A 9,434-nucleotide genomic window follows, 5' to 3' on the forward strand; every position below is an offset into this window, starting at 1 on the left:
GGCAGCGAGAATTCGGGCACACAGACGCGGACTCCCGCACGCTCCCCCTCATTGCCCAGAGAGCACGATCCATGGGCCGGGGAAGGAAGACAAAGTGGCAGCGGTAGCGAGGGCAAGGGCGCAAGGGTACACATCAACACAGGTAATGCAGAACGAGGTGTGCACGGAGAGCGAAGTGAGAAAGCTCGTCCCTACCGTACGCCACCCCCCCCCCCCCCCCCTGTCACCTACTCTACCCTTGCCCTTACCCCATATTTACAAAACCTACACATTTACAAATTCGTCATTACCGTCACGTCTTCCCCATATCTCCCCTAATACCAAATTCGTCACAATCCCTCAAACCAAATTTGCCATCAGCCAATTCATCATCAATCCTCATAAGGAGGGAGAGATGGAACAAACTGCACAATGTCACACCCACGTCATGATGCATCTCACAGTCCAAAACATTTGCACAGAAAAATACAATACACCCCATGGCATGGCGTGGAGTTCTGTCACCTCAGGTGAGTGGACGCAGATGGTGCGAGGAGATTTCAATCCTACTTCCTAAATGACATTAACACACTTTACACTACCCGGGGTCTTTCCCTGCTAATCCATTGGCCATCTTACTCTATGCAGTTCTAAAAACCAATTCCCATTGACCAAACTGTGGTGCTCATCAACTTGGGGTCTCACTCCCCCGGTTCAACTCCCTGTGCCTTTGCACAATTTCAGGACTGAGTCATGTGGCTCTCCCAGCAGGTCTACTCACCTGCACACCTCCGCCACTGCAGTTGCCTCCGAGCTTACCTGCTCCTTACCCTAACCTATCTACCTGGGGAAGGCCCTCTGGCGCTCTCCCCTCTCGGAGCCCTCTCTGGCACTGGGCTACCTGGGTCCGTCCTCCGGATCCTCGGGCCCCACTGAACAACTATACTGGCTCTCAGAGCCCACCTGCGGCCTCACCTGGCCGACATCCTCACAGTGGTGGAGTGCCCATTCAACTACACACACTAACAGGCCACACGCCCAGCCATTGCCACGTCACTAATGCACCCATCCAAACACCATTCTTCCACACGCACCACAGATGCCAATATCTAACCACAATTTACCTATACCCTCTACCTAACTCTTAACCTACCCTCCCCAGGTATTCGTGATAGGGGTCCATCCTCCCCATACACTCCCTTCGCACCAACCACTCCACTCCACATTTTCCACCATACTCACTCCACACCATCCATTCCATACTCCATGTATTCCATACCAGCTATTCCACACAACCTTCTCACCTGGATTTGCACACCTGTGCCCACACACCTGGTGCCACCTGCACCCTCCTTCCTCCCAGGCTTCTTCATTCATTCAATACAATGCACAATCACCTCACACTTTTCACAATACGCTACTGAATACACTTTCAACACACACACGGCACCATTCACGAGCATTGCCCCTCAATTCCTCATTTGCTCAACATGCTCACCCGCAAAAACTTCCATTCCAATTCCTCATCCAATAAACCACAAACACACTGCATCGTCTGATCTACCTGGTTTCCTTCTAACTTGGTGCTCCCCGTCTTCCCTTTAAACTAAGCACATACCACGTCATTAAAAACCATTCTAACCTCTCTACGTCCCCGACTACCTGTACAATGTCGCTACTTACCTCTACCGTTACCTATGGTCATTTCTCTAGATCCCTATACATTATCCTAACCCGCCCTCGGCGAGCTTACACTGCCAAAACCCCATAAATCTAATGCTCATGTGCCCGGGATGGGAGGGATGGTGGATTTGCCATCCCTCCACGTCGGCTAACTCTCACTATAAATTTTGCCAATCCAATTTTCTGCAAATGAAAATTTGCCAATCACTGCCAATCATTTTTTCTCATCAATTTTGCCAATCATTACTGCCAATCCTATTCACTATCCCAATTTCGGATCAAAACACTATCATCATCACAGTCCGCTATATCTGAGCCTCTCGGTACGTCATGACATCATTAAAACTCGGCTTCGCAAAGCCTAGCAATGAATTCGGGTGGTTTGGTCGCCTGCAGGTTGGGTCCATCCGGCATTTGGTTCAAGGGAGGAGGTTCGCTCGGGCCGAGATTCCACGCACCATCTCGGCGCGGAGGCTTTCGGTCTCTGGCCCGATGGCTCAATCTCGCCCGGCCGGAACGCCGCAACCACAAGGGAGCGCCGCTCCGGTCCCTCCTACCTGCCCTCGAACCGGACCGGTTGCCTTGCCCGGCAAGGCCCGGACTCGACCGTGCGGGGCGGGGCCAGGCCCGGATCGTGCACGACGCTCCGAAGAGAAGCGACGCAGCACCGATCCCCGCCGGGTCCCGCAATACCCAAAGCCCGGCACGGACCGAGAACTCGCGTCGGTTAAACGTCGGTCTAACCGCTATCCCGGTCCACGTCGATGCCTTACTCGCATGCTCACACGCATACGCGACCCCTTTCACACTCGTAAAACCCGGCGTCTCGGCGCCTCCCGTGCATCCCACACACTCCGTCCATTCCACCACCGCACTCCTTGTAACACACACCTCTCGCGCACCTTCTTGTGCACACTCGTCGTTCACACACTTCCTTAACACACCTCCTCGTGCCCACTCCTCGGTCACATCCTCTGTGACAACCATGGGTGTGCACTCTTTTGCACACCCGATCACGCGCTTCGGTGCACCCTCCCGCACACGCGCCACCACTAACTCAGGTGTACACTCTCGCACACGTTCAACCATTCCAAGTGTGCATTCTCGCACCCGCTCCACCACCAACTCACTCTCCGTGTCACTCTCCTCACCCTTTCACTCCGACGGGCATTCTCGCTCGCACTCGGTATCACTCCCACACTCTGTCGTGCATTCATTCTCCGACGCACACGTTTTTCCCACAAGCGCGCCATTTCCACTCACATAGCGCACCACGGACCTTTCACAAATGTCCGGGTTACACCTTGATCCCAAGCGCGCAAAAATTCTTTTTTCGCCAAACATCCTTCTACAAAATCTACCCGCACAATATACAGCACGAATCACCTGGGCGCTTCTTCTCCTTCGCTCCAACACCACCTGCAAACTTTCATTGGTGTTAATAAGCACAGCATCATGATGCGAATCCAGACTTTGTGCATTTTCCATTTCTCCCTGCCGCGAGTGCTTTTCTAAGTCTCCGGTCTCTCCAATTTCAATTCCCACTACTTCTTCTTCTTTATTCACCTCAACGACCACTGGCTTTAATAAAATTTTCTCTACTTCAGCGGTCGCAGGCTGCCCCATACCCCGGGTCGCGATTTCTATACCCGTCCACGTGACTTCGCTTTGCTCACCCTCGCTCACCCCTCGCTTTGCAAACCGCATTACCTTGCCGTGCACCCTTGGGATCCTCTCGCCCGATCTGCGGTCCATCTCAATGTCCTTCCCCAATGCTTCCATGTTACCCCTGGTTTCCTCCCTTTTTGACTCTGTCCTCAATTTTTCCGTATCACACCCTGTTTTGTTTCGCATGGCGTCCATCATAGTTTCTATTCTTTTCGCCCCCGCCAGGATTTGTGTCATGAGCATCTGCATTTCTCCAGCACTCATTTGCACAGGGGGGTAGGCCCCTGCCGCCACGTGCGAGGCGCCATCCTGTGCTCCTCCTGTAACCTCGTGTGCGAGGCCGCCATCTTGTGCGCCTGAAAACTCCGCTACCGAATGCGTATTGCCTTCCTCCCGCATTACTCCCACCTCCTCCCTGGGGTCCTGGGTTGACTCTAACCCTTCTTCTAACTCCCCTACCGGCACCCAATCGCCTTGATTATCCATGGCGCGACTTTAATTTGGATGTTAATAACAATTTCGGCCGCTCGTAATTTCGAGTGCGTTAAGCGCACTTCGGGTCCGAATCCCACTCCCCGACACCAATTGTTACGGAAACGGGGACGGCGCTCCCCTTAGAAAGGGGGGGGGTTAATCCCCCTTCTATTCTGCACTGGCCGTCTCCGATCCTGAAGCTACCCCACTCCCCTGTGGGGTGGGATTGGCCGAGGTGATTGGTCAAGGGATTCCCGTACACCTCCGCCAATCCCTCCACACGGCAGGTGGGTAACTCCGCTCGAAACCACGGACAAGATGGTATTTGCCGAGCGGGTTAGCAGTCCGAAGTTCGAGCCGTTAACAAAGACTAACCCGATTGTGAAGCGCTGGCCGAAATCGCACCACAGGAACTCAATTGGGAAATCTCTAAAGCGATCGGATGAGAAAGAAGAAATCAAAGAATGGAGGAACAGATATTTATTATTATTTACACAAACCCAAAGAAGAAAAGAAGAACGAAGTAATTTACAGGGAAGAGGAAGAAGCAGATACACAGGGCAAATCCTTATACAAACTTAACTTCTTTCCCAGACAACACAGAGGACAGACGACGGGCAGACTCACACGAATGGGGAATTGCAGGTTGGATTGGCTGGAGGGAGAGAAGGGTTCGTGCAGGACGGCAGGCTGGAGGTGAGCGGCCACCGACTCCACCGCAATCTGGTCCACAGAGCGGGCGACAGGGAGGTCCGAGGATCGCGGCACGTCGAGGTTCGCGTGCCCGCACTTGTTGTTGTCTGTAGCCTTGTAGGTTTGCGCGTCTCCGCCTCATGCATCCCCGAAGCTCTCAGCAGGACCGCCACCTGCGCAAGCACCTCCCTCAAAAACTCTCTTGCATAACTGCTTGCCACGGAACTCCTCAACTCCTCCAGTGGGGGCTCCGCGCAACGGGTTATATAGGCCACACCATCGAATCTTCGCGAACCTGCTCGATGTTTCTTGGTCACGCCTCTCAAGCCATACCCCTGATCTCTGGTTGGTCGTTCGGGGGCTCCACCCTTGATGACGAGGTGGGGCCACGCCCTTCTTCTCCGAGTTGGAGCACATGTTGAATGGCGGCGAATGCAGTTGGCAATGGAGGCAATGCAGTTGGCAATGGAGGCAATGCAGTTGGCAATGGGGCTCTATCTTATTTCATTTGGTGCAGCACAAGGTCAACTAGTGGAGTCACAGCCTTAACTGATACACATAATAAAGAAATAACTATAGAGAGGTTCTATGGTGGCCTACGTGTGTGCGATGGACTAACTAAATAGTCTATAGTCTAGTAGGAAGACTAGGTCCCCCTGCACCCCCCGGAGATATACTTCTAATCAGTGTTTCTAGATTGGAAAAAATGTGTAGAAAATGACTAGCTATGGCCCCAAGCTGAAGAAATGTCCCACATACCATTTTTATGCAAATTACTGCTGCCATTATCAAAAAAACGATTTTTGACATATCTCAGCCAATATTGCAGATAATTGAAAAATGAAGGTGTCTAGACCCATGTTTTGAAGGGCATAGATCATGATAGAACTATTCATAACATGATTACATGTGTCTATGGTATACTAGTATGCATATTAATGCTGTAATTACAAAATAATCAGTTTTACAAATGATAAGGATACGTTAATACTGCAGATAACTTAACATGGTACATAAGGGGTCTAAACCCAGGTATTTTCAAGGTTAAATGTCAACAAGATGCTCCTGAGTCTTGCATAGGGGCGGGACATTGGCAGTAACATTGGTACCACTCAACTTTTCTTCCCACCATTGACTTTGTATTGCGAGAGATTTTCACTTGCTTATTTAAAGGTTTCTCACCCAGCCCACGTAAAATCTACCAACTCCTGCTGTTAACTCCCAAACATATTTTTTTATGTTATCCAATCACAGTGCAGAAATGACAGACTAGAGATCCAAATTAGTGCTGCTATAGCTGCCATTTTACATTTCCATCCATGTAACATGCGCGCTCGCGCGCTCGTATCAATTGGTAATGTCGCGCGCTCGTATCAATTGGTAACGTTGATGTTATTGAATACCTCAGTTGAAAGTTCAGTCTTCCATTCCATCTGTGTGTTGTTCTTGGTATTCATCCTCCAATCTAGCCAGGTAAGATGCTAACTATAATGTTACTCACACTCTTGACTTCAGTTTCTGCATGAAATCATAAACAGGCAGAATAACAGCTGAGCCAGCTAGCACCATGTTAGCTAACGTTAAAGCTAGCCTCATCTATGTACAGTATGTTCCTAATGTCGGTGTAACTTAAACTTTTGTTAATGCCAAACATGAGACATATCTGTTGACTTCTGTATATGAATTGAACCAGAAAGAGGCACGACAGCTGAGCTAGCTACAGTAACTTAGCACAATGTTTCATTGGCCTAGATAGCTAACGTTAGTGTGGAAGAATTTAGATGTTTTAGCTATTAGCACTTTTGATGCCACTAAACATGGTTTAGTCAGCTAAAAAGTACCCTAGTGTAGAACATGACTCAGAACCTCTGTTACCTCACTGAAAACTCAGAGCCTCCTTTCACAGGCACTTTTAACATCATTCGTGATTTCTTATTTGTCATTTAACAGTGATGGTAGACATCGACAGCAAGCATGCCCAAAAGAAAACGGAGTGTAGAACCTGCAGCCCAAAGCTCTCCTCCTACATGCATCCTTCATGTACCATCCATGTCTGATCATGGGGATTTCACGCCCCTCCGTAAAATTAAAGGATCTGCTTCAGAAAAACTGCAACTGCTTCAAAAGATCCGGGATAGACGTCTCAACCAACCGCATGACTCCCCATGTCGTATGCAATCAGTATGTGATCAGATCCCGGCAACTCTTCCTGATGACCTAGAAAGAGTAGGATATCACAGCAAGTGTTATAAGCACTTTGTCCGCCACTTTCATCGTCTGGGAGATGATACAGAACCAGGGCCATCAACCTCATCATGGCATCACTCTCCTCGTAAACCAGGAGGTTCTGCTGAACCCATCTTCCCGCCAGAGTGTATATTTTGTGAGAAAGTTGAGACCAAAGATGCTCATCGCAATACTGAGAGGCCTACAACCTTCCCATCCTTTAAAAACAAAGAAAATGCATGGGAGCAAATCGAAACACGGGCTGAGAAAATGGGTCTCTATCGACTCCATCGAAAGGTGAAAAACAAAGACCTCTTTGCATGTGAGGCCAAACACCATCCGTCATGTTTTAAAGCTTTCCGCACAGCATTCTACAACTATGAGCGTGCGATTCACAGAGCCGAAGCACCAAAGGAGCAGGCTTGCATGTCAGCCGCCCATGAAAAGGCATTCAACTCAGTACTGGAACACATTCAAACCCAGGTCATCCAGCAGAATAAAGTTCTACAGCTTTCTTCCTTGCGCTTGCTCTATGTCGAGGAACTGAAACTGAATGGATATGAGAACTCAAATTATCGGTCAGAGAAACTACTGAAACGCCTACAGAATGACCCAATCAAGGAGCATATCCACTTCACGAAGGTTGATCATGACAAATGTGATGTCATTTCTTTCTGGCTTGTGCACAGCTCAAACATAACAGTTTCCAATGCTCTCGCACGAGCATTCACACTCGGAAGCACAAACAAGAACCAAAATGTTGCCCTCCAACTTCGCCAGGGTATTCTACAGGCTTTCAGAGAGTGTAAAGACCAACCATGGCCACCAACAGCTGAAGACATGGAGCTCAATCCTGAAGACATCCTACCTCCAGACCTTGTCCGCTTTCTCAGCGTGCTAATGACTGGCAAGGAGGGCATCGAGACAGAAAAGGTGAAGCGTCTGGTCTTCTCCATTGGACAAGATCTGTGCCGTGCAGTGTCAGATGGAAAATGGAAGTTACCAAAGCACATTCTCCTCTGTGTGACTGTAAGGCACCTGTTCCGAAGCAAACAGCTCACCACAATACTACACAGGCTTGGACACTCTGAGAGCTACGATTTCGCCTTGGAGTTGGAAACTGCTCTCGCCAAGGTCCTGGATGAAGTCTCAACTTATCGTACACCACAAATTGTGACAGGAGAGGGCAACCTTGTATTCCACTGTGAGTGGGACAACTTGAATAAAACCACTACCAGTGTGCACGGCAGCAACATTGTAAACAGTGCTGGAGGAATCATGGTGCAGGAGGTCAAGCCCGGGTTCGAGAGCAGCAAGGACCGAATGCTACCTACCATCAATAGGTCACAACAGCGTAGCCTGAAGGTCGACACACCAAAAACTCTCCCACCCTTGCACTTTACTCGCGTTGGCCCGAAGTTCCCTGAAGGCTCATCATTCACACCGCCAGCAGAGAATGACACAGTCTATGCCACTACGATGCAAGAGTACTACATCTGCCTCTTCATCAGATACATCGGAAGCTGTGGCCTGCAGCCTGTGCCTGGGCTAGGGGGTTTCACCTCTGCAACTGGTTCTCCCCCACCCAGCAAATCAACAGTCGACTACTGCACGCCTATCCACCAACCGATCACAGACAACGCAGTTGTTCGTGAGCTACTGAAGCGTTCCGAGGCAGCAACTGCTGAGGTGGGTCAGAGATGGGTCCTGAATACATTTGATCTGGGTGTCTGCATGAAAGCCCTTCCCATCATCTGGCGCTGGCCAAATGAATTTGCTAGTCATGTAGTAACGATTGGACCCTTCCACACATCCATGAACTACATCGGGATGCTCACTGGACACAAGATGCGTGGTTCTGGATATGCAGAGATTCTCTTTGAGGCACAACTAGTAACAAGTGGATCTCTCAAAGGTGTTCTCAGTGGAAAGGCCTACGCAAAGTCCCTCTTTTGCCTCAAAACAGTGTGTGAGGCAATGGAGAGGCTGTTGATGGAGAGATTCACTGAGGAGGAGAACATCAAGGCAAGGTAAAATTGAAAGCCCTTCGTGAATGGCGATTCAATTTGTAATTTTTCCTGAAAAAAAGGTGATTACCTGTGATGTTTGTCTAGATCTGAAACTGGCAGTGACTGGTGATTGAAATGCGGTGCCTTTTTGTGTTTCAGGTCGAGGTACGTGAACTCCCCACGATCTACAGCAACCAGGAAGAGACTGATACCAGGGTGGTTCTGTACCTCCATCATGCTGCTACCATCGGATACAAGAACGCTGTAGTCAGAACACCGGACACAGACATCCTCCTGATCCTGCTCCACCATGCCCACAACATCAAGCTGACGGTGTACCTGGATACAGGGTCAGGGAAGCATCGCCAACTTGTCAACGTCTCTGAGCTGGCAGAATCCCTGGGAGAGGACTACTGTGCCACTCTCCTGGGGTACTATGTGTTCAGCGGAGAAGACTGCACCAGTGCCTTCAAAGGGAAGGGAAAAGTCGGGCCCTTGAAAAAGCTGGAGAAGAATCCCAGGTTTCACAGGGCATTCGGTGAACTGGGTGACAACTGGGATGCCAACCCTGAGGTGGAGAGGCAGTTAGAAAAATTCACCTGTGTGATGTACGGCCAGAGTCGCGAGTCATCAGTGGACATTGTCCGTGCCAAGCTGCTACGAAAAATGGTGGGAGAGGACAAGACCCTCACATCCAAGTCC

The sequence above is a fragment of the Myxine glutinosa genome, chromosome 2 (genome assembly GCF_964187855.1).
Source record: "Myxine glutinosa chromosome 2, kmMyxGlut1.1, whole genome shotgun sequence".
In the NCBI taxonomy this organism is placed as follows: domain Eukaryota; kingdom Metazoa; phylum Chordata; class Myxini; order Myxiniformes; family Myxinidae; genus Myxine; species Myxine glutinosa.